A 9,284-nucleotide genomic window follows, 5' to 3' on the forward strand; every position below is an offset into this window, starting at 1 on the left:
GTTGAACGTAAAAACTGTTGCTAAAGGATACCTAAAACAACGGTTCAATGTAAAAACCGTTGCTAAAGGATACCTAAAACAACGGTTCAATATAAAAACCGTTGCTAGTGGATACTTATAACAACGGTTCAATATTAAAACCGTTGCTACAAGATGCATATAGCAACAGATTATTATAATAACCGTTTTTTATAAAGAACCATTGCGAAAAGCCGTATGTAGCAATGGTTTTCTATTATTCATTTCACTTTTATCAAACCATATAAGATAACTATTATTATCAACCTGTAACTTTTGATTTTTCTAATATGCAAATATAAGACTAATTCATAAAAAATAAATCCTTTCCATTAAAATATTCAAATTCTTAAATGTAATCACAAAAAATATATATTTATCATTTGACAAAAGTAATAATTGTTTCAAACAGAAATATATTAAAATGGTGTTCTTGTTTTTAATAATAAACATAACAAAAAAGAGTATTTGCAATGTGTTCACATCTTCACCAACGACTTTTTAATGTTGTGTCCATTCTTGCTGAATCTGCAAGAATTGGCAAAAATAAATATATAAGTAACAAAAAATAATTATAGTAATATTTAATTTTATTAATAAAATACATACCAAAACTGTAGACCACATAATGCTGCATCCTCGTACTTGTTTTAAAGTTCTAAGGTGGTTTAGATTCACTAAATCTTTGTGCCTTCAAACTTATTACTGTAGGCTTTTAAATTGGGCACCTCGTGATTTAATATTTTCCTAATTTTGCCACTGCAAACCAATATAAAAAATATAAGTTCAAGTAACCACACATAAATGTTATCATTTATTCATTCAAGTAACGAGTAAACGGCACAAAAATAACACTTATGAAACTTAACAATGTTAAAGCGTTAAAAAACGGTTGAAGTCATTTCTAAGTTTTAATGGTTAGCAAGTTATACCTCCCAAGAAAATAATGCATACTCTACATTATCCAACAACATACCTTTCATAAGAACCCTATCTCAAGTGAGGCACTTCTCTAAAACACTGACCATACAAAGAATTTTGCTTCAGAGGGACAACTTTAGATGAATGCTTTGCCTTTGCAAGAAAAAACTGTATATTCATGCTAATTACTAATATTATGGAGATCTATGATCTACATGAGGAGAAATGTGGATGGCCTGTGGTATCGTTTCTATTGATAGATGGCTTATTGGCCTATATGAACAATCACTTGGGAAGGGAACGGTAATTCAGTCAAGTGCTAATACTGAATAAACTGGCGAGAATAAACAAGGTAGAAGAATCCAGCCAAGGAAGAGTTTACATCTTACTTTAGTTATATTAATAAGATATTCTAGTTGGACCCTCTTATGTTGGTGAAAATCTCAGTGGCAACCAGGATACCCCTACCCTGGTCAGATTGGATAGATTTCTTGTTTCCTCAAATTGGGAGGACATCTTTCCGGGCTTTAGGCAGATATCTTTACCCAGACCTGTCTCAGACCACAGTCCTATTCAGCTTATTTGGGGGAGAGGGAGAAGGTCAAAGCTTCCTTTAAATTTGAAAACTCTTGGTACGAGGAGGATACTCTCAGACCATTGATGAAGAAAGTGTTGGAAGAACTTCAGGTAGAGGGATCCAGTTCCTTCTAGCAAAAAAAAAAAAAATGACAGCTATAAAAAAAATAATTAAAATCTGGAACTTGGAGAATAAGTTAAAGTTGGGGACTGAAAGAGAAGCTTTATTGGGTATTATTGAAGAGATTGATAAAGCAGAAGAAATGGGTCCTATTTCTGAAGAGTTAAGGCTGAAAAGACTTCAAGCAAAAAACAGCATTGAAAAATTGGCGGTGAAAGAGGAATTGAAAGGGAGACAACGGGCTAAAATTAATTAGCTAAAGGTAGGTGACAAAAATACAAATTTCTTTTACAAAGTGGCTAATGCTAGAGCTAGAGTTTCAACTATTAAGAAGTTGACATGGAATGAGAGATGTGGTGAATCTGATTTAGAGATTAAAGCAGTTGCAACCTCTTTCTATAAAGATCTTTACAAGGAAAAGTGGAAGCTGAGGCCATTTCCCTGCAATCTCTCCTTTAGGCAACTGAGTGAGAACCAGAAAATTTGGCTTGCAAGGCCTTTTACAGAAGAGGAAGTCAATGCAGCAATTAAGAAGCTTGAAGGTGATAAATCCCCTGGGCCGGATGGTTTTACCAATTTGTTCTATCTGAAGTGCTGGAACTTTGTGAAAGAAGATGTGATGAAGGTGTTACAGGAGTTTCATGCAAAGGCGTCCCTACAAAGAAGTCTAAATGCCACTTTTATCTCCCTTATTCCGAAAATTGAGGGAGCTGTGAATATTAAGGAGTTAAGCCGATTAGTTTACTTCACAGTTTCTATAAAATTTTGGCAAAAGTCTTCACAGAAAGAATGAAAGGGGTGATAGGTAATGTTATTTCAAATAATCAAGGTGCATTTATTCCAGGCAAACAGATGGTAGACTCAATTTTAGTTGCTAATGAGTTAATTGACTCAAGGAGAAAACAGGGTATTCCGGGGGTTGTTTGTAAGCTTGACATTGAGAAGGCTTATGATTATGTCAGTTGGAATTGTTTGGATAAGGTGTTGGACTGTATGAATTTTGGCCAGAAATGGAGAAACTGGGTTAGTGTTTGTACTAAGACCACTAAATTTTCAGTCCTAATTAATGGGCAGTCCACGGGTTTCTTTGGTAGTTCTAGGGGGCTGAGATAGGGAGATCCTCTACCACCCTTATTGTTCATCTGTGTTATGGAAATCCTCACTCTTTTTAGTAAGGAGGCTGCAAAATCGGGATTATGGAATGGGTTTTCTATTTCTCCAGGTAAAGAGAAAGTTAATATTCTTCAGTTTGTTGATGATACCCTCTGCTTTGTGAATGCATCTCTACCTCAGTTGGAAACAGTTCTTCGAATTCTGAGTTGGTTTGAAGTGTTTACGGATCTCAAAGTCAATCTGAGTAAAAATAAGATCATCCCAGTGGGTCAAGTTGTAAATTTGGAGGAATGTGCACAAATAATGGCCTGCCATATGGAGCTCCTTCCGGTTAAGTATTTGGGGCTACCTCTTGGGGCTAAATGTTCTTCTTCAATCTGGTGCCCAATCATTGAGAGAATGGAGAAGAGGTTGGCTCTTTGGAAGGCTAAATATTTATCTTTTGGTGGTAGGGTTACATTGATTAAGAGCTCCCTGTCCAACCTCCCAACACATTTTCTTTCTCTCTTTCCAATTCCAAATAAAATTGTAAAGAGGTTGGAACAGCTTCAAAGGAACTTCTTATGGAGGGGTTGGGAGGATGAAAGAAAATTCACATTGTTAAGTGGGAGCAAGTGTGTAAACCTAAGGAGAAGGGTGGTTTGGGAGTTAGAAAAGTGAAAAGAATTCAATGTTGCTCTTCTTAGCAAATGGATGTGGAGATTTTCTTATGAGAGAAATGCTTGGTGGAGGTGCCTCATTGTGGCTAAGTAAGGTGTGGATTGGGGAAATTGGAAAACTCTTGATCCCCTTTCATTTGGGGGTAGCTATCTCTAGGCTGGTATTTCTAAGGTCAGTACTCTTTTCATGAATGGGGTCAAGTTTAAAGTTGGAAAAAGGGGATATAGAATTAAGTTTTGGAAGGATTCCTGGTGTGAGGAAGGCCCCTTGGCTGATGCTTTTCCCCGGCTGTTCCAAATTGCAGTGAATCAAGATTCTTCAGTTGTTGATAACATTAGTACCTCTGGGGGTTCCTTTACTTGGACTCCCCTATGTAGGAGGAATTTGCTAGACTGGGAAGTGGAGGAGTATGTAGGTCTGTTGGGGCAGATTCAGAATCAAAGAATCGATATGAGTATGGAAGATGAATGGACTTGGAAGTGGAATGCAGATGATAGATTCACAGTTAAATCCCTTTTCCTTAAGATGTGCAGCTCAGGTCAGGAGAACTTCCCAGATGGGCAGATTTGGAACCCCACCTGTCCCTCCAAGGTTAACTTCCTAGTTTGGACAATGGTTTTGAATAAATGTTTAACTAGGGTCAACTTGGAGAGAAGGGGTGTTCAGATTCCTGATCCCACCTATGTTTTATGTGGCATGGGTGCTGAATCTATAGATCATTTGTGCATGCACTGTCCGATTTCCTCTTCAATCTGGGGACATTTCTTCAAGAAACTAGAGGTGTGTTGGGCTATGCCTAAGTCTGTGAAGGAGTTGTTTATGAGTTGGAGATTGGAGGGTCTTAGCAAGAAAGGCAGGCTTGTTTGGAATACTATTCTATAGGTTGTTCTTTGGTCCATTTGGATGGAAAGAAACAATAGAATTTTTTGTAATCAATCAAAAAGTCCAGATGAGATTGTGCAGAAAGTGGTGGGGAAGATTTGCTCCTGGCGTCGATGAATGAGGAGTTTAAAAGTCAGAATGTTTCTCTCCTTTTTTGTACTAAATCATGGATGTTCTTGTAATATGCTTTGGGCCCAGGAAGACCTAGTTGGTCTGAGTCTTGTTATAATTTGCTTTCTCATTGAATAAAATTACTTTACCTTTTTCCAAAAAAAAATCTCAGTGGCAACTTAAGCCTGTTGTTAAAGGTTGGATATATTGCACCAAGCAATGATCATTTAAGCCATATGTAATAGAAATAAATCTTTAAGTGACCATGAAGTATAGTTTTGATGTTATTATCTAGACCACTAAGAGAAGGAATTTGACAATAGTAGAAATAAATCTCAAAGTAACCATGAAGGTACAATTTTATAGCTCTACCTTTTGAGGGCTAGAAGATTTCTTAACAATCACAAGACATTATAAAGATGCCTAGGACAACAATCAATCTAGGAAAAAAACTAAATTTCATTTTCATTCTTAGGATGAATTTGAACTAATTTGTGTACCTTATCCGAGGTCATCCATCTTCTTGCTCCTGTATATCTATTGCCATATCACACAATTGATCAAGAAGAGTTGTGAAATTAATGAACTTAGAACTTAGAGAGTTGCAAGAGCAAAGTAGGGACTTTCTTCCTTAGACCTGTAAAGCAACTAAATTAGCTTTTTTGTATCAGGTAGAAGCATTGGATAAGTACAACCAGATGAGGAGGAGGATGGTGTTGGATAGCACTTATAGTGTCCTCTTTGGAGTTGATAAAGAGAGAACAAATCATATCTTTGTTCTCATGTAGGATGTTTTCAATAGAAAAGATTCATTATCATCACCCAAGCCTCATCCTAACTATATGAGGTCAGGTCAGCTGCATGAATCTTGTTTCACCATTTTCTTTCCCAAATTTGTGCTATAAGTTTTGAAGGCTTCACAACTGGCTAGACCAAGTGAGAATGGTAAAGTGATATGGATGTTAGCATGCACCATGGTGAAACAAAGGCATTTTGTATTCATGGTCAGTAACTTATAGGCTATTAACTGGTCTTTTGGTATTGACGCTTCTCTTTATGTATGATGTGGCAAAGTAATGGTAGTGTTCATTACAAACTTTTTACCCCATTCACCTAGTAACTAATTAAGAGTTAGATTTAGTTCTGCAAAATTGCTAACAAATTTCAATTCATATTTCCAACCTACTTGACCTATCCAATTTTTTTTTCTGATCTTTGTTGGTAGAGTTTAAATCCTTTAATAATAAAAAGTTCAATTTCTCACTCCTTTAAGATGTTTATTTATATGTTTAACAAAGATATGGTGTTTCATTTGGTAGGGTGAGACCGTGGACTGACAAGGTGTTGTGTTCATGTTGTTCTGCTAGACAAATTCTGGCTACTTCTCATGTGTGTGTGTGTGTGAGAGAGAGAGAGAGAGAGTGAGAGTGAGAAATCAAAAATAGTATTACTCAAATTCCAATTAAGTAAATGGCCGTCAAGAAATTAAATGCCAAAACATTTAAGTATGAGACTTCAAATTTGTCCTAAATAGAATAAATTTTATAGTAAGATTGTAAGAATTGTTCTCATGAGATTATTGTACATAGATATATATGAGCTATATGATACAAAAGAATCGTTCTTCTAAATAGATCTGAGCTATATTTACTTCCAAATATCAAAATCCTGTTGACATGAAACATAAATATTATACAAAAGAACAAAACTATTATTGAACTTTACAATAGAACTCGCATTACTATAAAAGAAGATGAAGCATCAGATGTGGCGGCCAATCTTTGAAGTAGGCTTGGCAATCTATCTCTGCACAAGAGAGGATCACACTTTCATGACAAAGATGGCAAAGACATGTAAAATTCCAACATAAACATTTTTATGCCCTTGCAAATTATGACTAACAGAAAAGCACACCATTCGAGTCCACTTGCTTCAAAATCCCACTACATGGTTGTTAGCTAACTATATGCCAGACATTAGTAAGTAGTTAGTGTAGAAATACATATGCACAAAAACACAATAGTTGAAACTTAGCCAGAAGTAAAATTTGTAGAACACTCATAAACGCACCAAAACTTTGGAGCTTTTAGTTTGGCACCCCAATTTGCTCATGTCACAACTCCACTTCTGGGCAGCGAGCACTAAGCTCCCAACATCATGGCATATAACTGGGTATAGACAATCCAAAGAACTTGTTCCATTGATGTCAGAGTATGCAGACCAAGAGAATAAATGTTAGTTAATAGTCAAAAACTTACCAGCATTACTACAATGTACAAGAAAGTGAAGAGTTCAAACAACCTAGACATTACATGAATAAATCTGAAGAATTTACCCAAAGTCCGATTTTTAAGGAATTTATACACTCAAAGGAGTAATCTAGCAAAGCAACCTAAGTTTTAGATAACCTACCAACAATTCAACAAGGAATAATTATGCAAGTGATTTTTCCCCAAAGAATGAAACAACAATTTTTTTTAAGAAATGAGACTAGTCATTGACATGATCAAATCAGAAGGTGATTTTCAAATTCCAGCTATACCCATTTGATTAGAACAAGATTTAAGAGAATACCAAAGTAGATAACCTTTACCAACCTCCTTGGTGCAAGGCTAACATTTCCCTAAGCTTTTTTTTTGGTAGAAACATTTCCCTAAGCTATATATATTTGGGGATTGAACCATCTCAATTAGAGGGTGGACTGCACCTCTCTGTATAACATGAACTTGCAAGAACCACAATTTTGAGGAAAGAGCATGGACATAGCAACATTGACACTACAGAGGCCAACAAAAACCAATAAGAATAAAATATTTATTTTCCATTCAAGAACAATAATGAAAGCTACACACAAGTTCCCGACTTCAGTTCAAGAACAACAAAAAAAGCTATTGGTAATCCATCTTCAACCAATGAAACTAATGGAATGGCCCAAAAACGTTTATTTCAACGAGAAATCAATGAAAACCATGATCCTTACCATAGGAAGGCATAGGTCTTTAATCGTCCATGGAACTTGTGTCACATGAAACTAATTGCTTCAGAACCTTACTAACCTGAAAAATAAATATTATACAAAAGTAGTTCAATATATGAGCCTATGGAATGGCCCATAGAGTTTATTTTAGCAAGAAATCAACGAAAATCCTTGATCCCAACTCATACCATAGCTTGAACGATTATTAGCCTGTGATCTCAAATATCTACTCCACAAACACCACCAGAGCCGATAATGAGATTGCATTAACAATACAAAAGAGGCCAATGAACAAAGCTTGCCTTCAGGTTTTAATTTTGAAATTGAAGATTAATTAAGAAAACCTTAATCCCTAAAACCTTTTTCCCAGCCTCTTTTCCACACACACAAAAAAATAAAAAACAACAACAACAAATAACGAGTGGTATATGACAAGAAAGATGATTAATTAGATGTTCAAATGCAAATGCATCCTTTATGGTATTAGAAAATGATTAATTAGATGTTCAAATGCATTCCTTTATGGTATTAGAAAATGATTAATTAGATGTTCAAATGCATCCTTTATGGTATTAGAAAATGATTAATTAGATGTTCAAATGCATCCTTTATGGTATTAGAAAATGATTAATTAGATGTTCAAATGCATCCTTTATGGTATTAGAAAATGATTAATTAGATGTTCAAATGCATCCTTTATGGTATTAGAAAATGATTGGTTTCTGGTGACGCTTTCTTCCCATATTGTATCAAGTGAAGCCTTAAACTCTAGCATAGAAAGCACCAAATCTTTGTCTTTCTTAGCTATTATGATACTCTAATTTTCTAATTTGAACACAACTAAGAAATACCTTTTGGCTCAATATCCCTGTACGGATTATGTAAAGTAAAATTTGCATACTAAAAATACCCTTTGGAGTTGCTAAGCGACAATATTGAGTTTGTCATTAACCTTATTTTTGCAGAAGCCATGGAATAGAACACCCCCTGTTAAGAAAATTAAAGAACATAGATGTGTTTCTCGAATACAAAGAATATAAAGATGAAGAATCTACTAAATTTTCATTATAAATCTCAAAAATTAAAAAAAAAAAAAATAATATATATATATATATATATATATATATATATATATATATATGTATATATAACCTAAATGTAACTATGCAAATCTAAAATATATATGGAGATTTGTCGACCTAACCTCAAAGGTGAATCATCCCGACTAAAGCAGAAAACCCTAAACTTGTTAATCTCCTCCTTCATCGTCTTGCCCTACTGACTGTAGTCTCCACTACTATCAATCTGACCCAAACCCTCAATCCAGTGTATAATGAAACCTAGCTCGTTGCAGGTCGCCAATGCTATAAGATTTAGTAGCCTTTACCTTTGAATCTTTAGTGTTTAAAATAAGCCTCAATTGATTCCAAAGCCAAGTTACCTTTGAATCACCGGCTTCTGTTGTGCCCAATCTACATTGGGGTTTCCAATAAGAGCAAGGAAGACAATAGTTCGATAACAGGTTCTGAACCAGGAACAACTGAATACGATTTTGATTTTTCAGAAGAGGGTGGGTAAGATGAATTTTAGGCGTGCTGAACCATTTTTTATGGACTATAGACGGTTAATTCACAATTTGACCATGGCAATGGCCACAATACCTTTACCAGTTGTAACTTATTATAGCGACGGATACATTATCATCGTGGTTATATATATCTTTTAGATAACAACTTTTATGTATGGGCAGTCCATTGCTGAAGTTAAACTTTTTGCCACGAACATTATCACCGTGGTTACATCCTATGTTTTACCGTGGCGATATGATCCCCTTTCTCCTTGGAAAAGACCGAGACGTCGCTTCACTGTTCCCTCACCACTCGGCCTCGGAGGTCGAGTCTCAGT

General features: G+C 35.4%; 1 long non-coding RNA gene across 4 annotated transcripts; it reads right to left on the reverse strand.

Annotated features, from left to right (window-relative positions):
* Window positions 1-326: 326 nt before the first annotated feature.
* Window positions 327-9,039, reverse strand: LOC148852203 (uncharacterized). Of its 4 annotated transcripts, none has more exons than XR_016098773.1 (7): window positions 8,821-9,039; window positions 8,579-8,719; window positions 7,383-7,453; window positions 6,473-6,593; window positions 6,145-6,208; window positions 628-777; window positions 327-546 (listed from the first exon to the last, which is right to left on the reverse strand). It is a non-coding gene; the product is annotated as an uncharacterized LOC148852203 (long non-coding RNA). The 4 variants fall into 4 exon arrangements; XR_016098771.1 differs by lacking the exon at window positions 6,145-6,208 and adding an exon at window positions 8,332-8,366 and having other exon boundaries at window positions 7,383-7,458; window positions 8,584-8,719; window positions 8,821-8,960; XR_016098770.1 differs by lacking the exons at window positions 327-546; window positions 628-777 and adding an exon at window positions 8,332-8,366 and having other exon boundaries at window positions 6,024-6,364; window positions 7,383-7,458; window positions 8,584-8,743; window positions 8,821-8,961.
* Between the last annotated feature and the right edge of the window lie 245 nt (window positions 9,040-9,284).

Source organism: Nelumbo lutea, chromosome 5 (genome assembly GCF_056320005.1).
Source record: "Nelumbo lutea isolate HS-2025 chromosome 5, American lotus-T2T, whole genome shotgun sequence".
Lineage (NCBI taxonomy): Eukaryota > Viridiplantae > Streptophyta > Magnoliopsida > Proteales > Nelumbonaceae > Nelumbo > Nelumbo lutea.